Source organism: Schistocerca serialis, chromosome 9, assembly GCF_023864345.2.
Source record: "Schistocerca serialis cubense isolate TAMUIC-IGC-003099 chromosome 9, iqSchSeri2.2, whole genome shotgun sequence".
NCBI classification, from domain to species: domain Eukaryota; kingdom Metazoa; phylum Arthropoda; class Insecta; order Orthoptera; family Acrididae; genus Schistocerca; species Schistocerca serialis.
This window is the reverse complement of record NC_064646.1, coordinates 328,729,582-328,752,912: the sequence shown is the minus strand read 5'-3', so window position 1 is coordinate 328,752,912 and position 23,331 is coordinate 328,729,582. Positions and strand designations below refer to the sequence as shown.

The following is a 23,331-nucleotide window of genomic DNA, read 5'->3' as shown; positions in this document are numbered from 1 at the left end:
GGCGGAACGCGTGTTCGATTAGCTAAGACGACAGCATTGTTTATCTAAGGAGGGAGCAGGGCAACTGAGGTTCCCTGCCCGTCATTGGGTGCACCATTGACGTAGAGCTGAAAAGACAACAAAGACTCTTCTTTAGGTCGTGCGCAAAGCTTTCCTGGAAGATATTGTGAGGGAAAAATCATCACAAGCTGCAAAAAAGCTTTATTATTTTGGAGCTGGGGTCGACAATAAAGTCATTGTCTGGTAGATATCGAAATTTAAAAAGAAGTGATTGAGTGTACCACATGTTTACATTTTTAAAATTTGTGTTCTATAATAAAGAGTATTAAAGATTAGATTATGAACATCAGTATCTAGGTCATTTGCTCCTCTGTTAAAGTTGATTAACATTTCCGGCTTTGCACCATCATTAGATCTAAAAAATCGGAGAATATAAACAAAAAGATGTCATTAGATTTAGAAAACAAGAGGGTGCGGTTGACGTGAACAAGTCTTTCTGGCAGGCCCATCTAGCCGAGCGGTTCTAGGTGCTTCAGTCTGGAACCGCGCGTCCGCTGCGGTCGCAGGTTCGAATCCTACCTCGGGCATGGATGCGTGTGATGTCCTTAGGTTAGTTAGGTTTAAGTAGTTCTAAGTTCTAGGGGACTGATGACCTCAGATGTTAAGTCCCATAGTGCTCAGAGCCATTCGAACCATTTTGAAGTCTTTCTGAGTAGTCAATCTTCTGACTGGTTTGATGCGGCCCGCCAAGATTTCCTGCGTCAACTTTTGCTTCCTAGAGTAGCAATTACAATCTACGTCCTAAATTATTGCTGGATGCATTCTAGTCTCTGTCTTCCTCTAGAATTTTTACTCTCTACAACTCCCTCAAGTACAATGTAAGTATTTCGCTGATGCATTAACACATGTCCTGTCATCCTGTCCTTCTTGACAGTGTTTTCCTTTCCTCGCCGCTTCTCCGAAAAAAAATTTCATTCCTTACATTATCAGTCCATCTAATTTCCAATATTCTTATGTAGCACCACATCTCAAATGCTTCGATTTTCTTATGTTCCGGTTTTCCCACAGTCCATGTATCGCTACTGTGAAGTGCTGTGCTCTAAGTATACATTCTCAGAAATTTCTTCCTCAATTTAAGGTCTATGTTTGATACTAACAGCCTTCTTTTTGGCAGGAATGCCATTTTTTCCAGTGCTGGTCTGCTTTCTGTGCCGTCCTTGCTCCCATCATCATGCGTTATTTTACTGCCTATGTTTTGGTTGGCAGGAGAGCCAACACCGTGTTACTAGAGGAGACCGAAAGGCACGCGTTTTAGCTCACGCAGGCTGGCGTGAGGTCTGGAACAGGACAAGGAAATTAGATTTTAGAAAAACGGACGTAGCTAGTGGAATACTTAACTTTAATCCATTAATGATGAACGTCGCTTTTGACGGTACATGATTCAATATATCAATAGTAACTGAATATGGCGCCTTGCTAGGTCGTAGCAAATGACGTAGCTGAAGGCTATGCTGAACTATCGTCTCGGCAAATGAGAACGTAAATAGGCAGTGAACCATCGCTAGCAAAGTCGGCTGTACAACTCGGGCGAGTGCTAGGAAGTCTCCCTAGACCTGCCGTGTGGCGGCGCTCGGTCTGCAATCACTGATAGTGGCGACACGCGGGTCCGACGTATACTAACGGACCGCGGCCGATTTAAAGGCTACCACCAAGCAAGTGTGGTGTCTGGCGGTTACACCACAGCCTACATAGCATAACTTCTTAACTTTGTCTACTTCGTGGTTTCCAGCTGTTTTTCTCATTACTTAACCTCTTTCTTCGATTTACTCTCAATCCATATTTCTGTATTCACTTTCTAACTAAGGATAGCAATGTCATCAGCGAATCTTATCATTAACAACCTTTCACATCGAATTTTAACCCCACTCTTGAACCTTTCTTTTATTTCCGTCATTACTTCTTCGATGTATAGGGCCAACAGTGTGGGTGAAGCGCTGCATCCTTGTCTTCCAGTATTATTGTTTCCTCCCGGTTCTTGTACATATTGTACATTATCTGTGCTTCCCTATAGTTTACTTCTATTTTTCTAAAAATTTCGAACGTCTTGCACCATTTTACATTGTCCAACGCTTTTCTAGGCCGATAAATCCTATGAATTATGTGTATTGAGTTTTCTTCTGTCTTGCCTCCATTATTAACCGCAACGTCAGAACAGCCGCTCAAGTGCTTCACCTTTTCTAAATCCAAACTGATAGTCACCTAGCAGATCCTCAATTTTCTTTTCCATTCTCGCGTATATTATTCTTATCAGCAACTTGGAGGTATGAGCTGTTAGGCTGACTGTGCGATAATTCTTGCACTTGTCGAATCTAGCTATCTTGGGAATTGCGTGGATGATGTTGCTCCAAAAGTCAAATGGTACTTCGCTAGTTTCATACAGTCCACATACCAACGTAAATAGTCGTTTGGTGGCTATTACCGCCACCAAAGATTTTTAGAAACGGAGAAACGTTATCTATCCCTTCTGCCTAATAAGCTCTTGTAAATTCTGCTTTAATGCTGGATCCCATACCTCTTGCTTATCGATTCTGGTTTCTTCATTTATCTCGTGATCAGACTAGTGCTTGCTCCAAAGAGGCCTTACAGTGCACACTTTCCTCCGATTCATTCTCTCCTCTGCATTTAACAGTGCAATTCTCAGTGCATTCTTAATAGTACCGCCTTGCTTTTAATACCGAAGGTTGTTTTTTCTTTTCTATGTGCTGAGTCAGTCCTTCCGACAACATTTCTTCTTCGGTTTCCTTACATTTTTCATGCAGCCATTTCGCCTTAGCTTCCCGGATCTTCCTGTTTACTTCATTCCTAAGTGACTTTTAGTTGAAACTTCGTGACAGATTACAACTGTCTGCCGGACCGAGACTCGAACTCGGGACCTTTGCCTTCCGCGGGCAAGTGCTCTACCATCTGAGCTACCCAAGCACGACTCACGCCCCGTCCTCACAGCTTTACTTCCGCCAGTACCTTGTCTCCTACCTTCCAAACTTTACAGAAGCTCAGATGGTAGAGCACTTGCCCGCGAAAGGCAAAGGTCCCGAGTTCGAGTCTCGGTCCGGCACACAGTTTTAATCTGCCAGGAAGTTTCATATCAGCGCACACTCCGCTGCAGAGTGAAAATCTCATTCTGGACTTTTAGTTCTCTGTTCCTGACTTTCCCTGAACATTTTCGCATTTCTTTCTCTCGTCGATCAAATGAAGTAGGCTTATTTATTCTGCTAACGTAGTTTTTTTACAGTTACCTTCATTGCTCTTTTGTCTTTCTTTCCAACTTCTGTGATTACCCTTTTTAGAGTTGACCGATCTGCTACTCAGCAATTCCTTATTGCAGTATCTGTAACCTCAGCGAACTTTAAACGTGTCATTTCATTCTTTAGTACTTCCGCATCTCAAATCTTTGCGCATTGATTCTTTCCAACTAGTCTAACTCCAACGTACGCTTCATCATTATTTTTTAAAAATTGTTATCTAAATCCATATATATACCCGGGTACGCTTTACAATCCAGTATCTGATTTAACTGGAATCTTCCCATATCTCCCGGCCTTTCCCAAATATACTTCCTCCTCTTGTGATTCTTGAAGAGAGTATTTGCTATTACTAACTGCAGACCTCAATTAATTTTTCTCCTCTCTCATTTCTACTACGAAGTCCATATTCTCCTGTAACACTTTCTTCTACTTCTTACTGTCAAAACTGAAATCTAACAGACATCTTCGCTTGAGCTAAAAGTCCCTGTTAAGATACTCATCTATCAAGTACAAGGAACTTCCTACCACAAAGTATTTCAAACTCTATTTAAACCATGCTTTATCTGAAACCGATCTGATTTACATGGTGGCATGTCACGCGCATTCTCGAACAGAAGCGATTGACACAAAAAAATTAATCGCGATGAATACGCACTTGATACTGGATGGCTACAGAAGTACAGTACCCGACGAAGAAGGTGAACTATCGGGTGTCGGTGTAACTTCGTACACATCGACACAAGTGGGCGGTGTGTAAATTATTGGAGTTGCAATCCTCTGTGACAGGTAGAACAGCCGCCAGAAGGCATTAATGTTGTTTGTGTTTAGTATTGTTACCAGACGTGGTTGGGTATTTAAGGGGCGTGAACAATGTCAGAAGTCCGCCCCCGTTAGCTGAGTGGTCAGCGCAGCGGAATGCCACTCCAAGAGGCCCGGGTTCGATTCCCGTCTGGGGCAGGAGATTTTCTCGGCTCAGGGACTGGGTCTTATCCTCATCATCATTTCATTATTCCGACGCGCAAGTCGCCCAATGTGGCGTCGAATGCAATAAGTACTTGCCCTCGGTGGCCGAACTTCACCGAATGGGGGACTCCCGGCCCACACTGCCGTGCGCTCATTTCCATTTCCACAATGTCAGGTGTTGAGTGACTACTGGGAAGGGCACAGTGATACCGTGTACTCCTGTGAGACAGCATTATCAGTACCTGACGGGGTTTGAAAGTGACCACATTTTGGGTCTCCATTTGTCCGGATGGTCGAATCGTGAAATATCCAAATTTGTGGTGCGTAAAGATGTGACATGGCTCGTTGGTGGATTGCTTGGGAGCCTTGGGACAGGCAACTCGTGATCTGCGCTTCTATCGACCACGTCTGACGTCGAGAGAGGAGGATACTCGTATTGTGCACCAAGAACATCGTAAACCCTTCTGATCTGCGCCTGCCATCCGGAAACAAGTAATGGACTCCCAGCAGCCGGACAAGTGAATTACCGTCCAGTGCGTAGGCTACCGTTAACACAACAACACACACGGCTGCATTTGGAGTGGCATCGTGACCGCGATGCATAGAGTGCTAACGAATGGAGACTCATTGTGTTCAACGATGAAATCGCGGTTCTGCACAATCCCATACGGTCATCGTCGGCGAGGATGGCGGCGACGTGAGGAGATATCCGATTCTTGCAAGGCTTTGGAGAGGCACCGTGGTATTGCTCTTGGCGTCATGGTTTGGGAAGCCTTCGGGTAAGACTTCAGACCACTGCTGGAGACGAACAAGGGAACTCTGAAGGCACAACGGCACTTACTGACATTCTGCACCGTCACTGTTACCTGCTAGGCGACAGAGTCGTGATGACATTTTTCAACAGGATAACGTTCGTCCACATATGGCATGTGTCTACAGGGTGTTACAAAAAGGTACGGCCAAACTTTCAGAAAACATTCCTCACACACAAATAAAGAAGATATGTTATGTAGACATGTGTCCGGAAGCGCTTACTTTCCATGTTAGAGCTCATTTTATTACTTCACTTCAAATCACATTAATCATGGAATGGAAACACACAGCAACAGAACGGACCAGCGTGACTTCAAACACTTTGTTACAGGAAATGTTCAAAATGTCCTCCGTTAGCGAGGATACATGCATCCACCCTCCGTCGCATGGAATCCCTGATGCGCTGATGCAGCACTGGAGAATGGCGTATTGTATCACAGAGGTCCACAATACGAGCACGAAGAGTCTCTACATTTGGTACCGGGGTTGCGTAGACAAGACCTTTCAAATGCCCCCATAAATGAAAGTCAAGAGGGTTGAGGTCAGGAGAGCGTGGAGGCCATGGAATTGGTCCGCCTCTACCAATCCGTCGCTCACCGAATCCGTTGCTGAGAAGCGTACGAACACTTCGACTAAAATGTGCAGGAGCTCCATCGTAAATGAACCACATGTTGTGTCGTACTTGTAAAGGCACATGTTCTAGCAGCGCAGGTAGAGTATCCCGTATGAAATCATGATAACGTGCTCCATTGAGCGTAGGTGGAAGAACAAACTAAAATGACCTCTAACATGGAAATTAAGCGTTTCCGGACACATGTCCACATAACATCTTTTCTTTATTTGTGTGTGAGGAATGTTTCCTGAAAGTTTGGCCGTACCTTTTTGTAACACCCTGTATATGATCTGTCTGCGTGATGCTGAAGTATTACCGAGCAAAAAGATCCCAAGATCTGTCCCTGACAGAACATGCGTGGGACCAGTTCGAACGTCAACTCTGTCGCAGTGCCAACGTCCAGGATATCAAGGACCAGTTATGACAGTTGTGGGCCAGCTTGCCACAGGAGAGAATAGGAGGGCTTTATGACACCATTCGCAACCGCTTCAATCCACGCATTCAGGTCAGAGAGCGGTGCTACTTGATACCGGTAAGCGGGCTGATACTGACAGGTTCTTTGTAAATTTGACTCGATTTAGTAATCACAGCAGTAACAACACATCCATCCCAGTTTCATTTCGTTTCCTCCTACCTTTCTAGGAGCTTATCATTTTTTGTCAGGCAGTATAGAAGTGGCACAAGGATATATTGTACGTGATGGACCAGAAACTTATCGTAGCGTACAACTGGAATACAGCGTTGCGAAATGAAACACGCCATTAGCAAACTGATGTTGTACAACTGTTGTTCTGCAATACCGTTTGACTGCTTTAGATGGCAGTACGTGGAGATGTAGCATTGGCGGCCGTAAATTTTCTGTATTTAATCAATTTAGTACTAGTGAGCTGACAAAATTGTGTGTGCAGCATGCAGAATGTATCCAGTACTTCTAAAAACTACAAAGGAGATCAGATTACCAAAGCGTAATATCAAATGTCTGCTTAACAACCGATAAATATATTGCCTGTATACTCCGACATTTTGACAAGTGGACACACACACACACACACACACACACACACACACACACACACACACACACACACCCTAAAAACTGTTACTTTCAGGTGTTTGTATAAGCTGCCCTATTCCCATTGTGACTCGTTCATATAGCAGTCGTAGCATTCTACGTTTTTTCGTTTCGTGAAGTGCACGGAATATTTGTGGAGCGTTTTTCAAACGGTAGATTACCATAGCTTACTGGATTATTTGCGAAATCCAGAATGAGATTTTCACTCTGAGAGTGCTAGTTCTGCAAGGTTCGCAGGAGAGCTTCTGTAAAGTTTGGAAGGTAGGAGGCGAAGTACTGGCGGATGTAAAGCTGTGAGGACGGGGCGTGAGTCGTGCTTGGGTAGCTCAGTTGGTAGAGCACTTGCCCGCGAAAGGCAAAGGTCTCGAGTTCGAGTCTCTGTCCGGCACACAGTTTTAATCTGCCAGGAAGTTTCATATCTGCGAAATGTCTGAGGTTACTGATAATGTTGTCTACAGGGTCATTAGTATACAGCATGAACAACGAAGGTCCGAAAATACTTACCTTGATCACACCTGTCGTTACTTCTACATACATCAATGACTCTCCCAGTAAAGATAACTAGCTGCTTCCTCCTTACCAAGAAAAGGTCAATTCCTTCACAAATTTCGCTTGGTATTGTATACGATCGTGCTTTTGAAAATAAGCGTAGATGTGGTACGGAGGCTAATACTTTTCGGAAATCGAAAAATACTGTATCTACCTGACTACTTTGATCCGTGGCTTTCAATACGTCACGTGAAACAAATGAATTAGGTTGCACATGATCGATGTTTCCGGAACCCATGCGTGCTGACATGGAAAAGGTCCTTTTCTTCGACATACCTCAGTACAATGGAGCTCAAAATATTTTCTAATGTTCTACAACAAATGGATGTCAATTCGACGGCAGTTTCCTGCATCACTTCTACTGCTCTGTTTGTAGAGTGGTGTGACTTGTAAATTCTTCCAACCATTGGCAAGGTTTTTCGTTCTAAGTGTTTGTGGTAGATTATCGTTTAAAGATCGGTTAACTGAACCATAAGTTAGGCATAGAACCTGATAAGGATTTCTTACAGCTCTGGATCTTCGATGGTTTATAGTGATTTCAGCTATTTCCCGACACCAATACACTAGTAAAAAAATGGTTCAAATGACTCTGAGCACTATGGGACTTAACATCTGAGGTCATCAGCCACCTAGAACTTAGAACTACTTAAACCTAACCGACCTAAGGACATCACACACATCCATGCCCGAAGCAGGATTCGAACCTGCGACCGTAGCGATCGCGCGGTTCCAGACTGAAGCGCCTAGAACCGCTCGCCCACACCGGCCGGCGAATACATTAGTATCTGCAGGGTGATAAGAAAAGTTTGTAAGTGTGTTGCAGCGTGGGTTGTGCTGAGAAATAACTATTCAGAAAATATTCGCCATTCCTGAGTTCATTAGCATTGAAGTTAGCCAATCAGGCAGTTGCGCGGGCAAATTCAAGCGACCTGGCAGACGCGGTGTCGCCAAACTTGTTCTTCGTTGGTTTCCTAAAATCGAACACGACAGCGATACAAAAACTGGACAGAGGGTGAGTGGTCTAGTGCTCTGTCATCTATGCAATGACAACAGCAAACTTCAATGCTAAGTAAGTCGGAAACAGCGCAACATATCGATTTTTTTTTCAGCTTTTATTTCTCAGCACAACGTACCTGCAGCATCCTTACAAGATTTTTCAGACTGTTTCCGACCATCCTGTGTTTCACACATCATTGTAGTTCTGCGATAATTAAATAATGGCAACACCCATGGATTTTCCTTTCTAAAGTAACACTTGAAAACTGAGCCCAGCATTCATGCATATGACGAAGAATTTTCTTGGGATTTTGTGATGTGCTGAATATATAGTCACTGAAGGCTTCACGCATTTTCCTCTTGAAAACCAACTGCGTTTCATTCAGCGTCTCTCGATCTGTAACCCTATGATTTGTTTCATGCCTATTACGCATCAGCTTCTGTTTCTTTAGAAGTGTATTTACAGTAACTGTTGTTGTTGTTGTGGTCTTCAGTCTAGAGACTGGTTTAATGCAGCTCTACATGCTACTCTATCCTGTGTAAGCTTCTCAATCTCCCAGTACTTACTGCAACCTACATCCTTCTGAATCTGTTTAGTGTATTCATCTCTTGGTCTCCCTCTACGATTTTTACTCTCCGCGCTGCCCTCCAATACTAAATTGGTGATCCCTTGATGCCTCAGAATATGTCCTAACAACCGATCCCTTCTTCTAGTCAAGTGGTGCCACAAATTTCTCTTCTCCCCAATTCTATTCAGTACCTCCTCATTAGTTATGTTATCTACCCATCTCATCTTCAGCATTCTCCTGTAGCACCACATTTCGAAAGCTTCTATTCTCTTTTTGTCTAAACTATTTATCGTCCACGTTTCGCTTCCATACATGGCCACACTCCATACAAATTCTTTCAGAAACGATTTCCTGACACTTAAATCTATAACAAATTTGTCTTCTTCAGAAACGCTTTCCTTGCCATTGCCAGTCTACATTTTATATCCTCTCTACTTCGACCATCATCAGTTATTTTGCTCCCCAAATAGCAAAATTCCTTTACTACTTTAAGTGTCTCATTTCCTAATCTAATTCCTTCAGCATCACCAGACTTAATTCGACTACATTCCATTATCCTCGTTTTGCTTTTATTGATGTTCATCTTATATCCTCCTTTCAAGACTCTGTCCATTCCGTTCAGCTGCTCTTCAAGATTTCTTCCAAGATGGCCGCCGAGTAAGTGACTCCAGAAACTATTTCCAGAAAGTTAAGTGATTTAGACAGGAATATAATTTAGTTTAACACCGACAACAAATTAAATACGTGCATTAGTGTATCGTTTAGTCTTGCCGTTAAAAGTTTCACTTTTCTTTGCGTATTTTTTCAGAAAACAGGAAAAGATCGTAACTTCGCGAAGTCGCGTTTAGGCTTAAATTTTGTAAACGTGTTTGTTTCTTGTTTCACGGTAATTTGTCTAGTTTCTTGAAGTATCTCGTTTAATTGTCCTTTTTTCATTCCATCGAGTGAAATATATAATAAATAGCGTATACCTTCATTGTTTTAATACAGATCTCAGAAAAACAGCGGAATTTTAAATCAGACACTTGCTTATATACATTTGTGAATAGGCTTAATTCTTGTAACATCTTTTTTGATTTTCGGTAATTTAATTGATTTATTCTAGCTAAAGTATTATTTTTGCCATGAGTGAGAAGTGCCTGACTTGCCGTAGAATTGTTAGTTCCGGGGTTTGGTGTGATGGATGCAGTAGTTTTTTCACTGGGGGGACTGCAGTGGCGTGGGTGTCGGGAAAGTGGATCAGGCTCATCAGTGGTTATGTAGGATTTGCAGCAGAGATAGGAAGATAGTGGAACAGGAGGGGAAAATTGTTGCCCTTCAGGCTGAGCTAGATCAGTCTAGGGAAGATCTGGACAGGTTAAGGAGGGAAAAGGGCAAAGAGAGGTGGGAAGCAGCAACAGGTAACAGAAGGAACAGACCTAGAACTAAGTCTGACAATTTTGTGGTGAATGTCAAAAATAAGTTTGACCTGTTGCTTCAGTTAGAAACTGATGAGCCTCAAGCAGAGGTAGGTGTAGACAGGACACAACAAACTTTCAATAGGAAATTGAAAAAGAATGTAGGAAAGTCATCGAAAAGGAAGAAAGTTTTGTTGTTAGCCAGTTCTCATGCCAGAGGTGTAGGCCAACTTCTGCAGGAGGAATTAGGGCCAGAATACCAGGACGCAAATTTTTTCAAGCCAAGTGCTAGTCTGGATCAGGTGACAGAGGATTTATGTTCACTCTGTAAAGGATTTACCAGGGAAGACACCGTGGTTATTGTGGGAGGGCCAGGGAACAGTATCGACAGAGATCCTGGGTACAGTATAGAGTGTGACCTGGTAAAGATTGCGTCGGCATCGAGACACACCAATGTTGAATTTGTATCTGTCCTGAGACGCCATGACCGACCTCATTTGAACTCTTCTGTTGGGAGAGTTAAGTTGGAGTTGGAACGGCTGCTTGGGTCAGGTGCGGGGGCTCATATTGGTGTGGTTCCTGTTGATTCTCTCAGTAGGTGGGACTATACCAGGCACGGCCTACATATCAACAGGAAAGGGAAGGGTAAACTGGCTGGGGTAATAGCAGGAAATTTAAGGGGGGGAGGCACTGCCATGAATGGTAAAATACCAGTGGTTACAGGTGTTGGAACAGCACCTTTTTTAGGATAGGTAAGACAGAAAGATGTCAAGTTCTACGAGAGGTCAGGATTGAAACAAATCTTCAGTTTAGGAAAGAAATTAAACAGCACAATTCTAGCACATTGGATCACCAATCACAGCTGTCAATTATAAATTTTCACCAATCACCAGAAATTTTATCTCCACCAAGTTGTATCTCAGTCCTAGGTAATTGCATTGATGAATTAAAGTCACCCAACCCAGTTGACATAATCTGCCTCTCTGAACACCATGTGACCACTGGTATAGGAACTAGGCCTAAGCACAATGAGAAACTCAGACAGGAGAGTACTGCAAATGTTAGAATAAGGGAAGGTTCTCATAAAAGTATAATTAAAAAAAATGTAAGTATATTTCATCAAAATATTGGGAGCTTAAAGAATAAAATAGATGATCTTCTGGTTTGTTTAGAAGATTTAGAAGTTGAGGATGAAATAGATATACTATGCCTGTCTGAGCATCACACTGTTACTGATATAGATCAGGTAAATGTAAGTGGATATAAGCTCTCTGCACATGTAACTAGAGAAAATATGGAAAAAGGAGGAGTTGCCTTAAATGTCAAAAGTTATCATTGTGCAAAAAGTATAGAAACAAAAAAGTTTTGTGTAGAGAAACATACAGAAGCATGTGCCTGTGAGCTTAAATTAAATAAAGGCACATTTATAATTGTAACTGTATATAGGTCCCCATCGGGAAATTTTCATCTATTTCTGAAAAATTTGGATTCCTTGTGCTATCTGTCAGACAGGGGGAAGCAAATTATTATTTTTGGGGACTTCAATGTAGATTCTATGAAAGAGGGTAATAGGAAAAATGACCTTGAGGTATTACTCGGTTCTTTCAATTTGACACCCGTTATTGATTTTCCTACTCGGGTGGTAAAGGATAGCAGCTCACTGATAGATAACTTCTTTATAGACCAAGATAAGTTTAACCAGATAAATGCTCAGCCTGTTGAGAATGGTCTTTCTGATCATGGTGCACAGCTAGTTACAATATATGACATAGCTCCATTCAGCAGTACTAAACAGTCCTCCAAAGTAGTACGTTCAGTCAACGATTTAACAATTGCAAATTTCAGGGAAAGCCTACAGCAGTTAGACTGGGATGAGGTGTACCGCGAGCCTGATGCCAATTTAAAATATAATTTATTTCATGACACTTTTGTAAATGCATTTGAAAACTGCTTCCCCAAGAAAATAGTTAAATATACTCGTAAGAAACCATGTAACAAACCATGGCTTACTAAGGGTATAAAAATATCTTGTAAACGGAAAAGGGAAATGTATCTGACAGCAAGAAAGTGTAGTGACCCAGAAACTATCAAATATTATAAAAACTACTGTGCTATATTAAGAAAAGTTATTAAAAAGTCCAGAAGTATGTGTATCATGTCTGAAATCAGCAACTCTGATAATAAAATTAAAACAATTTGGAATATTATTAAAAGAGAAACAGGTCAACCAAGAGCACAGGAAGACAGTATTACCATCAAATTGAATGAAAACTTTACGAACAAAAAGTCAGAAGTTGAAAATATTTTTAATAATAATTTTCTAAATGTTGTGGATATAGCAGGATACAGGTGTTCATTAGAAAATGCTAGGCTGTTAATGGAAGAGGCCATACCTATGCAATTTGATACAATTGAAATCTCACCCACTTCTCCCTCTGAAATTAGGAAAATAATGAACTTGCTTAAAAGCAAAAAGTCACATGGAATTGATGGCATTTCCAGCAAGATACTAAAAGCTTGTTCTCAACAGATAAGTAAGATTCTCAGCCACCTGTGTAATAGCTCTCTGGAACAGGGCATTTTCCCTGATAGACTGAAATATGCTATTGTTATACCTTTGCATAAAAAAGGGGATAGATCTGATGTCAACAATTATCGTCCAATCTCCCTTCTAACAGCTTTATCCAAAATTTTTGAGAAAGTAATGTATTCAAGAGTAGCTTCACATATCTGTAAAAATGAAGTGCTAACAAAATGTCAATTTGGTTTCCAGAAAGTTTTTTCAACGGAAAATGCCATATATGCTTTCACCAATCAAATTTTGAATGATCTGAATAACCGAACACCATCCATTGGGATTTTTTGTGATCTCTCAAAGGCTTTTGATTGCGTAAATCATGAAATTCTGATAGACAAGCTCAAGTATTGTGGCATGAGTGGGACAGTGCACAAATGGTTTAATTCGTAGCTAACTGGAAGAGTGCAGAAAGTTGAAATAAGCAGTTCTCATAATATGCAACGATCAGCACATTCCTCAAACTGGGGAACTATCGAGAATGGGGTTCCACAAGGGTCAGTCTTGGGTCCTTTGTCGTTCTTAATATATATTAATGAGTTGCCATTCTATATTCATGAAGAGGCAAAGTTAGTTCTCTTTGCTGATGATACAAGTATAGTAATCACACCTGACAAACAAGGATTAACTGATGAAATTGTCAATAATGTCTTTCAGAAAATTACTAAGTGGTTCCTTGTAAACGGACTCTCACTGAATTTTGATAAGGCACAGTACATACAGTTCTGTACAGTAAATGGTATGACGCCATTAATAAAGATAGACCTTAATCAGAAGCATATAGCTAAGGTAGAATATTCAAAATTTTTAGGTGTGTCCATTGATGAGAGATTAAATTGGAAGAAACACATTGATAATCTGCTGAAACGTTTGAGTTCAGCTACTTATGCAATAAGGGTCATTGCAAATTTTGGAGATAAACATCTTAGTAAATTAGCTTACTACGCCTATTTTCACTCATTGCTTGCATATGGCATCATATTTTGGGGTAATTCATCACTGAGGAATAAATAATAATCAGAATAATAGCTGGATTCCACCCAAGATCAGCCTGCAGACATTTATTTGAGGATCTAGGGATATTCACAGTAGCTTCTCAGTATATATACTCTCTTACGAAATTTGTTATTAACAACCAAACTCAATTCAAAAGTAATAGCAGTGTGCACAACTACAATACTAGGAGAAAGGATGATCTTCACTATTCAAGATTAAATCTAACTTTTGCACAGAAAGGGGTGAATTATACTGCCACTAAAGTCTTTGGTCACTTACCAAATAGTATCAAAAGTCTGACAGATAACCAACAAGTATTTAAGAAGAAATTAAAAGAATTTCTGAATGACAACTCCTGCTATTCCATAGAGGAATTTTTAGATATAAATTAAAAAAAAAGAAAAAAAACGAAACAAAAAATTATAATTTTTTTAAAAAAAATAAAAAGACAAATAAAAAAGTTGTTATATTAACTTAATTATGTTGTTAAATTAACTTAATTATGTCATGTATTGGAAAATTTGACTCATTCCACATCATTACGAAATATCGTATTCATGATCCATGGAACTAGTACTAATCTAATCTAATCTAATCTAATCTAATCCTTTGCTGTCTCTGACAGAATTACAATGTCATCGGCGAACCTCAAAGTTTTTATTTCTTTTCCATGGATTTTAATACATACTCCGAACTTCTCTTTTGTTTCCTTTACTGCTTGCTCAGTATACAGATTGAATAACATCGGGGATAGGCTACAACCCTGTCTCACTCCCTTCCCAACCACTGCTTCCCTTTCATGCCCCTCGACTCTTATAACTGCCATCTGGTTTCTGTACAAATTGTAAATAGCCTTTCGCTCTCTGTATTTTACCCCAGCCACTTTCTGAATTTGAAAGAGAGTATTCCAGTCAACATTGTCAAAAGCTTTCTCTAAGTATACAAATGCTAGAAACGTGGGTTTGCCTTTCCTTAATCTATTTTCTAATATAAGTCGTAGTGTCAGTATTGCCTCACGTGTTCCAACAAAACATTTCTACGGAATCCAAACTGATCTTCCCCGAGGTCGGCTTCTACCAGTTTTTCCATTCGTCTGTAAAGAATTCGTGTTAGTATTTTGCAGCCATGGCTTATTAAACTGATAGTTCCCAAGGCTGTCAGTAGTTCTAATGGTATTTTGTCTACTCCTGGGGCCTTGTTTTGACTTAGGTCTTTCAGCGCTCTGTTAAACTCTTCACGCAGTATCATATCTCCCATTTCATCTTCATCTACATCCTCTTCCATTTCCATAATGTTGTCCTCAGGTACATCGCCCATGTATAGACCTTCTATATACTCCTTCCACCTTTCTGCTTTCCCTTCTTTGCTTAGAACTGGGTTTCCATCTGAGCTCTTGATATTCGTGCAAGTGGTTCTCTTGTCTCCAAAGATCTCTTTAATTTTCCTGTAGGCAGTATCTATCTTACCCCTAGTGAGGTAAGGCTCTACATCCTTACATTTGTCCTCTAGCCATCTCTGCTTAGCCATTTTGCACTTCCTGTCGATATCATTTTTGAGACATTTGTATTCCTTTTTGCCTGCTTCATTTACTGCATTTTTATATTTTCTCCTTTCATCAGTTAAAATCAATATTTCTTCTGTTACACAAGGGTTCCTACTAGCCCTTGTCTTTTTACCTACTTGATCCTCTGCTGCCTTCACTATTTCATCTCTCAAAGCTACCCATTCTTCTTCTACTGTATTTCTTTCTCCCATTCTTGATAATCGTTCTCTAATGCTCTCCCTGAAACTCTCTACAACCATTGGTTCTGTCAGTTTATCCAGGTCCCATCTCCTTAAATTCCCACCTTTTTGCCTTTCCTTAATCTATTTTCTAAGATAAGTCGTAGTGTCAGTATTGCCTCACGTGTTCCAACAAAACATTTCTACGGAATCCAAACTGATCTTCCCCGAGGTCGGCTTCTACCAGTTTTTCCATTCGTCTGTAAAACTGACTGGTTTGATGTGGCTCTCCACGAATTCCTCTCATGAGCCAATCTTTCATCTCAGAGTAGCACTTGCTAAGTCCTCAATTATTTATTGAATGCATTCCAATATCTGTCTTCCTCTACAAATTTTATTCTCCACAACTCCATCTAGCAATATGGAGGTGATTCCCTTTGGCCTTAACAGATATTCAGTCATCCTGTCCCTTCGCCGACCGCGGTGGCCGCGCGGTTCTAGGCGCTACAGTGTGGAACCGCGCGACCGCTACGGTCGCAGGTGCGAATCCTGCCTCGGGCATGGATGTGTATGATGTCCTTAGTTTAGTGAGGTTTAAGCAGTTCTAAGTTCTAGGGGACTGATGACCTTAGAAGTTAAGTCCCATAGTGCTCTGAGCCATTTTTTAACCTGTCCTTTCTTTTTGTCAGTGCTTTCCATATATTCCTCTCTATGGCGATTCTGGGGAGAACTTCCTCGTTCCTCATCTTAGCAGTCCTCCAAATTTTCAGCATTCTTCTGTAGCACCACATTTAAAATGCTTCGATTCTCTTCTGTTCCCGTTTTCTCACAGTCCATGTTTCACTACCATACAATGCTCCAAACGTACATTCTCAGATATTTTTAACTGAAATTGAGACCTATGTTTGACACTAATAGATTTCTCGTGGCCAGGAATGCCATTTTTGCCAGTGCTAGTCTGCTTTTTTTGCCTTCCTCGCTCCGTCCATCGTGGATTATTTTGCTGCCTAAGTAGCAGAATTTCTTAACTTCAACTACTTCGTGATCCCCAATTCTGATGTTAAGTTTTTCGGAATTCTGATTTTTGCAACTTCTCATTACGATTGCCATTATTTGATTTATTCTAAATCCATATGTTTTTCCGAAAGTTTGATGGTATTTTTTTATGTATATAGACTGAAACGACGACTGTAAACATGTGCCAAGACCGGGAATCGAACCCGTGTCTCCTGTTTACTAGACAGGTTTGTTAGCCACTAAGCCACCTTACATAGCGATTCACACAACTGCGACCGAGCGAGGTGGCGCGGTGGTTAGACACTGGACTCGCATTCGGGAGGACGACGGTTCAATCCCGCGTCCGGCCATCCTGATTTAGGTTTTCCGTGATTTCCCTAAATTGCTCCAGGCAAATGCCGGGATGATTCCTTTCAAAGGGCACGGCCGACTTCCTTCCCCGTCCTTCCCTAATCCGATGAGACCGATGACCTCACTGTCTGGTCTCCTTCCCCGCAACAACCAACCACACAACTGCACGGATCAGCCTGCCACGCCTCTCTCCTCGATCTAAATTCTCACTGCCGTCCCAGCCTACTTTAAATCCCCCCTGAACTGAATTACCGAGGCTCTCCATGTTCTGGAATAGCATGTCAACATCGAGTGTAAGTGAGGGATCCAGCCTGGAATACAGGCGAAGGTACTTCTACAAATGAAATGACACAACTTTAGAGACGTCACTGCTCTCATACAGTATGAGACCAGTAAAGTCTCTAAAGCTGTGTCATTTCATTTGTATAAGTACCTTTGCCTGGATTTCAGGCTGGATCTCCCATTTACATCTGATGCTGAGCTGCTATTCCAGAACCCCCATTTACGTTCGATGCTGACATGTTATTCCAGAAAATGGAGAGCCTCGGTAATTCTGTTCGGGTGTAAGGGAAAATTTAAAGAAGGCTGCGGCGGCAGTGAAAATTTGGATCGAGGAGAGAGGCATGCCACGCTAATCCGTGCTGTTGTATAAACTGCTGTGCCAAGGTGGCTTAGTGGCTAACGCACCAGCCTAGTAAGCGGGAGACCTCGGTTCGATTCCTGGCCTTGCTACAAATTTTCACTCGTCGCTTCTGTTTATCCACATAAAACTACATATGTATGAGACCAATATAGTTTCTGAAGTTGTGTCTTTTCATTTGTAGTCTGATAATATATCGCCAGTCTCATACATCCTACATACGAAACAGCCATTTTGTTGCCGCTTCTCCCAATGATTTATAGATTCCGGTGGAAGGTTATATAGATCGTCTACCATATTTGATCTTAAGTCTTCCAAGGCTTTTTTTAAATTCTGACTCTAATACTGGATCCCCTACCTCTTCGCTGTCGACTCCTGTTTCTTCGTCTATCACGTCATCACACAAGACCCCCTCATAAAGGCTTTCAGTGTACTCTTTCCATTTATCTACTCTCTCTTCTGCATTTGACAGTAAAATTCCCATTGCACTCTTAATGTTACCGCTCTTGCTTTAATCTCACCGAAGGTCGTTTTGACTTTCTATATGCTGAGTCAGTCCTACTGACAATCATTTCTTTTCCGATTTCTTCACACTTTTCATGCAACCAGTTTGCCTTAGCTTCCCCGCACTTCCTAGTTCAAAAAAATGGTTCAAATGGCTCTGAGCACTATGGGACTTAACATCTGTGGTCATCAGTCCCCTACTGAAACCTAACTAACCTAAGGACATCACACACATCCATGCCCGAGGCAGGATTCGAACCTGCGACCGTAGCAGCCGCGCGGCTCCGGACTGAGCGTCTAGAACCGCTAGACCACCGCGGCCGGCCGCACTTCCTAGTTACGTCGTTTCTATGTGGCTTATATTTCTATATTCGTGGACTTCCCTGAACGCTTTGTACTTCCTCTTTTCGTCGATCAGCCTAAGTATTTCTTCTGTTACCCATAATTCCCTCGGATTACCATCCTTTTACCTGTGTTTATGTTTCCAGTTTCTCTAATTGTCCTTTAGATGTCCATTCCCCTTCAATTGAACTGTCTACTGAGCTATTCACTATTGCAGTATCTAAAGCCTCAGAGAACTTGAAGCGTATCTCTGCGTATCTCTTTATTCCTTAGAATTTTCGTGTCTCCTTCTTTCAGCATTAATTCTTCCTGACTGGTCTCCTGAACTTCAGCCTGCTCTTCATCATTACTAAATTGTGAGCTGAGTCTATATCTGCTCCAGGGTGCGCCTTACAATCCGGTATCGGATTTTGGAATTTCTGCGTGACCATGACGCGTCCTAACTGAAATCTTTCCTTACCTTCCGGCCTTTTCGTAGTATACCTCCTCTTGCGATTCTCGAACGAATATTCGCTATTACTAGCTGAAATTTACTGCCAAACTCAATTCGTCTTTATCCTTTCTCATTGCTACTACCACGCGCATACTATCCCGTAACCCCTTCTTCTGTTTTTTCCCCTGCAACCATGTGCCAATCCCCCATGACTATAAGATTTTCATCTCCCTTTACGTACTGAATTATCCGTTCAGTATCCTCATATATTTTTTAGATGTCTTCATCTTCTCCTTGCGTCGTCGGCATGTATACATCTACTATTGTTGTCTGTGTTGGGTTGTTGTCGATCTGATGAGGAAAACCCTATCACTGAACTGTTCAACTCTGCCCTATCTTCCTATTCATAACTAATCCAACTCCTGTTATAAGGTATTCTGTTACTGTTGATATTACCCCGTACTCACTGACCAGAAATCCCTGTCTCCTTTGCAGTTCACTTACTTTTTGTTCCATTTGACATATTTACCCTTCTCCATCATCCCAGAGAGTTTGTAACATCATCACGAAGTCACCCCATGAATGTTTTACGACATGAACTACATCCTTACTATGAGTCTATGGATCCAAAAGTATGTCTAATCTAATCTGAAGGCCGCGCAGGGTATCCGAGCGGTCTGGGGAGCCTTGTCACGGTCCGCGCAGCTCGCCCATCGGAGGTTCGAGTCCTCCCTCGGGCCTGGGTATGTGTGTGTCTTGTCTTTAGCGTAAGTTAGATTAAGTAGTGTAAAAGCTTAGGTCCCATAAGACCTTACCACAGTATAAAAAAAAATAATCCGTAGGAAAAAGAGGGATCAATAGTTTTGGAAGGCATTGCTAGTATTTGTGACAGGAAGGGACAGACACAGGACTATGGGAAAGAGGTAACCATACTATAGAATCAATACAAAGATCAATAGAAAGGGCGATAGTGCTTGATTTTCATGCGGTGTCATTTGAGGAGACGTGACGGTAATTGTCTGTGCTGGTCAAACTGAAGCATCATTAGTATTTATGAACAACAGTATTTTTCTAACGTAAAAACATTATTTTTTAACGTGGAATATCGATGTTGAGGTTGTATTTCAACCATTGACAAGAGCAGACGATATTATTATTTTTCTTTGGAATATTTTAGTGGAAAATTTATTTAAGTAATAAGTTGTATAACGTATAAGTTATGGTGGCAGTAAATCACAACATATCCCTGATAATCCTCAAAACGGTAAAGTAATAATCACAGACTTACAAAGTGTTCTGAAATCAAGTAGTTACAGAAGGTAGTACAAGATAACTGGTAAATACATCCCAGACGCAGTAGATCGCTGCCACCAGGCAAAGACAACTGGTCAAATTACAGAATTCATACAGATCAAACTCACTGTAGCATTAAACACATGGACAAAGGATATCGACTAGCGTAGATGGAATGAGCAGCAGAAGACATGAAACTCCCATACACAGATTACATGCTGAAAATAAAACGACAAGCAGTTCTCTCGTAACAGAAACAATGGAACGAAAGTCAAAAAGCAAGAGATGAAATCTATGTAAGTATAAAGCCATTCATATCAAGACAGAGATGGTTTTTAAAGTTCTCAAACTCAAGGAATGAGAATACGTCTCAGTTATGTCCTCCCGCATCCACTTACATAAAATCTTCGTGCTGGATATACACTACTGTCAATGCGATGACGAACCATTTAGTGGTCTAAATCACATCCTGTTTCAGTGCAGGCGCTATGAGAAAAGCAAAGTCGAATTTATAAGGGAGCTTTCGAGATTCGGTCACTACCTGCCACATTGCGATATCTCAGTTCCTTGAAATAAAATCAGAAGTGGATATGACGCCATAACCAGGTTTATAACACAATATAACATAAAAAAGGAATGATGGACGTTGAAATTAAATGAAGCATACAATTAAATTTTTTAATACAAACAAGGGTTAACGGTAAGCTTATATCTAGTAGTGTAATTGAATATACAGGGGATTCAGCTGCCCTTACCAAAGGGTTTTATGTAAACCGCAACACCTCCAAATTTCACACTCTTATTCTCTTTCTATCTGCGCACGAACTATTAGTCCTACAGAGAAAGTGCGCAGGACTTTTTTGTAGGAAATGTAACGTAGTTAAATTTTTTAGTGGGATACGTTTTCCCTGGAGGCCACAGTTTTCGAGTTATTCAAGAAAAACTCATTTGAAGGTTGCTATTGTGCGTTTTCTCGAGTAATTCGAAAGCTGCGGCCTCTAATGAAAACGTATCCCAGTACAAAATTTAGTTATATTAAATTTCCTACAAAAAGGTCCTATTCACTTCTTGCTGTTGGACTATTAGTCTGCACGTAGCGAGGGAGAGAACTTAAAAATCTTACATGTGGCATTCGAAGGCGTTATGGGCTGCAGAAACCCCATAGGTAGGGGCACCTGAATCACCCTCTAAATAACAACAGTTCGAAGGAAAATTAAAGAAAGCGTGCCCTGAATATTACTTCGATGTTTTTGTAAATCCTTTTAAATTGTGACGCCGAAAAAGTATGCATGCTAGAAGCCGTAAGTAAATTAGTAAAAAAGTTACATATTACATATTTATTACTGAAATATCCATGCAGTTTGGGTGGGGTGTCATCTTTGAAAGCTGTTTATGTTAAATATGTGGGAGCAAATTCACTGAGACGTATACAAAAGAAATCAACAGAATTCAGATGGTAGAGCACTTGCCCACGAAAGGCAAAGGTCCCGAGTTCGAGTCTCGGTCGGGCACACAATTTTAATCTGCCAGGAAGTTTCATATCAGCGCACACTCCGCTGCAGAGTGAAAATCTCATTCTGGAAACATCCCCCAGGCTGTGGCTAAGCCATGTCTCCGCTATATCCTTTCTTTCTGGAGTGCCAGTTCTGCAAGGTTCGCAGGAGAGCTTCTGTAAAGTTTGGAAGGTAGGAGACGAGATACTGGCAGAAGTAAAGCTGTGAGGACCAGGCGTGAGTCGTGCTTCGGTAGCTCAGATGGTAGAGCACTTGCCCACGAAAGGCAAAGGTCCCGAGTTCGAGTCTCGGTCGGGCACACAGTTTTAATCTACCAGGAAGTTTCATATCAGCGCACACTCCGCTGCAGAGTGAAAATCTCATTCTGGAAACAGAATTCACAGTTCAACAGTTTCTGGCACACTGATTCGCAGTGAATATCCTCACATGACAACAGAAAGACCTGATGAACCTGTGACTTCCAGATGTACAGTGACGTAGCGAAGACGCTACAAGGTAATCGGAATATGTTATGAAGTTTTCCATGTATTTCACTGTCTCGTTTCTGTACGTGTACCATGAAAGTACAATCATGAATGGAATTTGTAATGTGGTAAGAAGGCAGTTAAATTATTCGATTATTTCAAACAGTCTGTTCTTTATCTGGACGTGTCACGTTCATATTTTAGTAGGAGAAAGGGAAACCAGTAACTACGGAAAGAAAGACATAACACAGCATACCACACTGCTGTTGTTGGCGATACGAATAGACTGGCGCAGGAATCAATCAAAGTACGAATATTTGCTTTATGCATGCGATCTTGAGATATGCGGAGTTGTCAAACAGAAAGATAGTTAAATCGCAGTTCATACCTGAGAGGGCTGTATAGGCTGGCTGTCGCTTCCGCAGAGGTTCCAGCTAGCTGCAGCGGACTGATGCCTCAACAGGCCGGCCCGGGGTTTATATGGTGGTGGTACATGTGAGCCCTCCCCACCTCGAGTTCGCGGGACGGCACCGGAGGCGGGGAAGTCCCCCGTCGGCTGGAGCCTGATCACGGTGCTGCGACGCGTCGCTGGGAAGGCAGGGCGGTGACCTTGCAGTACGGTCGCCCGGCTCTGCCCTCGCGCCGTACCAGGATACTCTGTAAGTCTGCACACGCAAACCGACGGTTGCGCGGGTCCCGTAGCACTGCGGAACCGCTGTTTCGGAATACACTGAGGTAGATATAGTGATCAGTGTGCTCTTAAGCTGCGGCTGCAGTGGCACCGGCGCCAGGAAATACCGCCGACGACCGACATCGGCCGATGACAACCGATTTTGAGTCAGTACGCCATCACTGCGCTGATTCACAAGGAAGACTTTGACTGCGAGATTGCAAGTTCGGTTCTTAGTACGTGTTGTGTTAACAGTTATGGTTTAATAGGTAGCTGTGGTGTAGAGGTAGCGTATACAGTTCGTAATTACGTGCGAGGATAAGGTCCTACGTTCGATACCCAGCAATTCTTACATTTGACAGTGCTGCCAAAGCCGATTCACTAAACACAGCCTTCCGAAATGCCTTCAACAACAGAAGACGAAGTAAATATTCCAGAATTCGAATCGAGAACAGCTGCCGACATGAGTAACGTAGAAGTAAATATCCTCAGAGTAGTGAAGCAACTCAGATCACTTAATAGAAGCAAGTCTT

General features: G+C 41.8%; 1 protein-coding gene across 1 annotated transcript in view; it reads right to left on the bottom strand.

The window, feature by feature from the left end:
* Window positions 1-22,583, bottom strand: part of LOC126418462 (vanin-like protein 3) — a 149,786-nt gene extending 127,203 nt beyond the window's left edge. The window contains exon 1 of the mRNA XM_050085231.1: window positions 22,517-22,583. The gene's annotated coding sequence lies outside the window, so the exon portion shown is untranslated. The remainder of the gene's footprint in view (window positions 1-22,516) is intronic.
* Window positions 22,584-23,331: the final 748 nt, after the last annotated feature.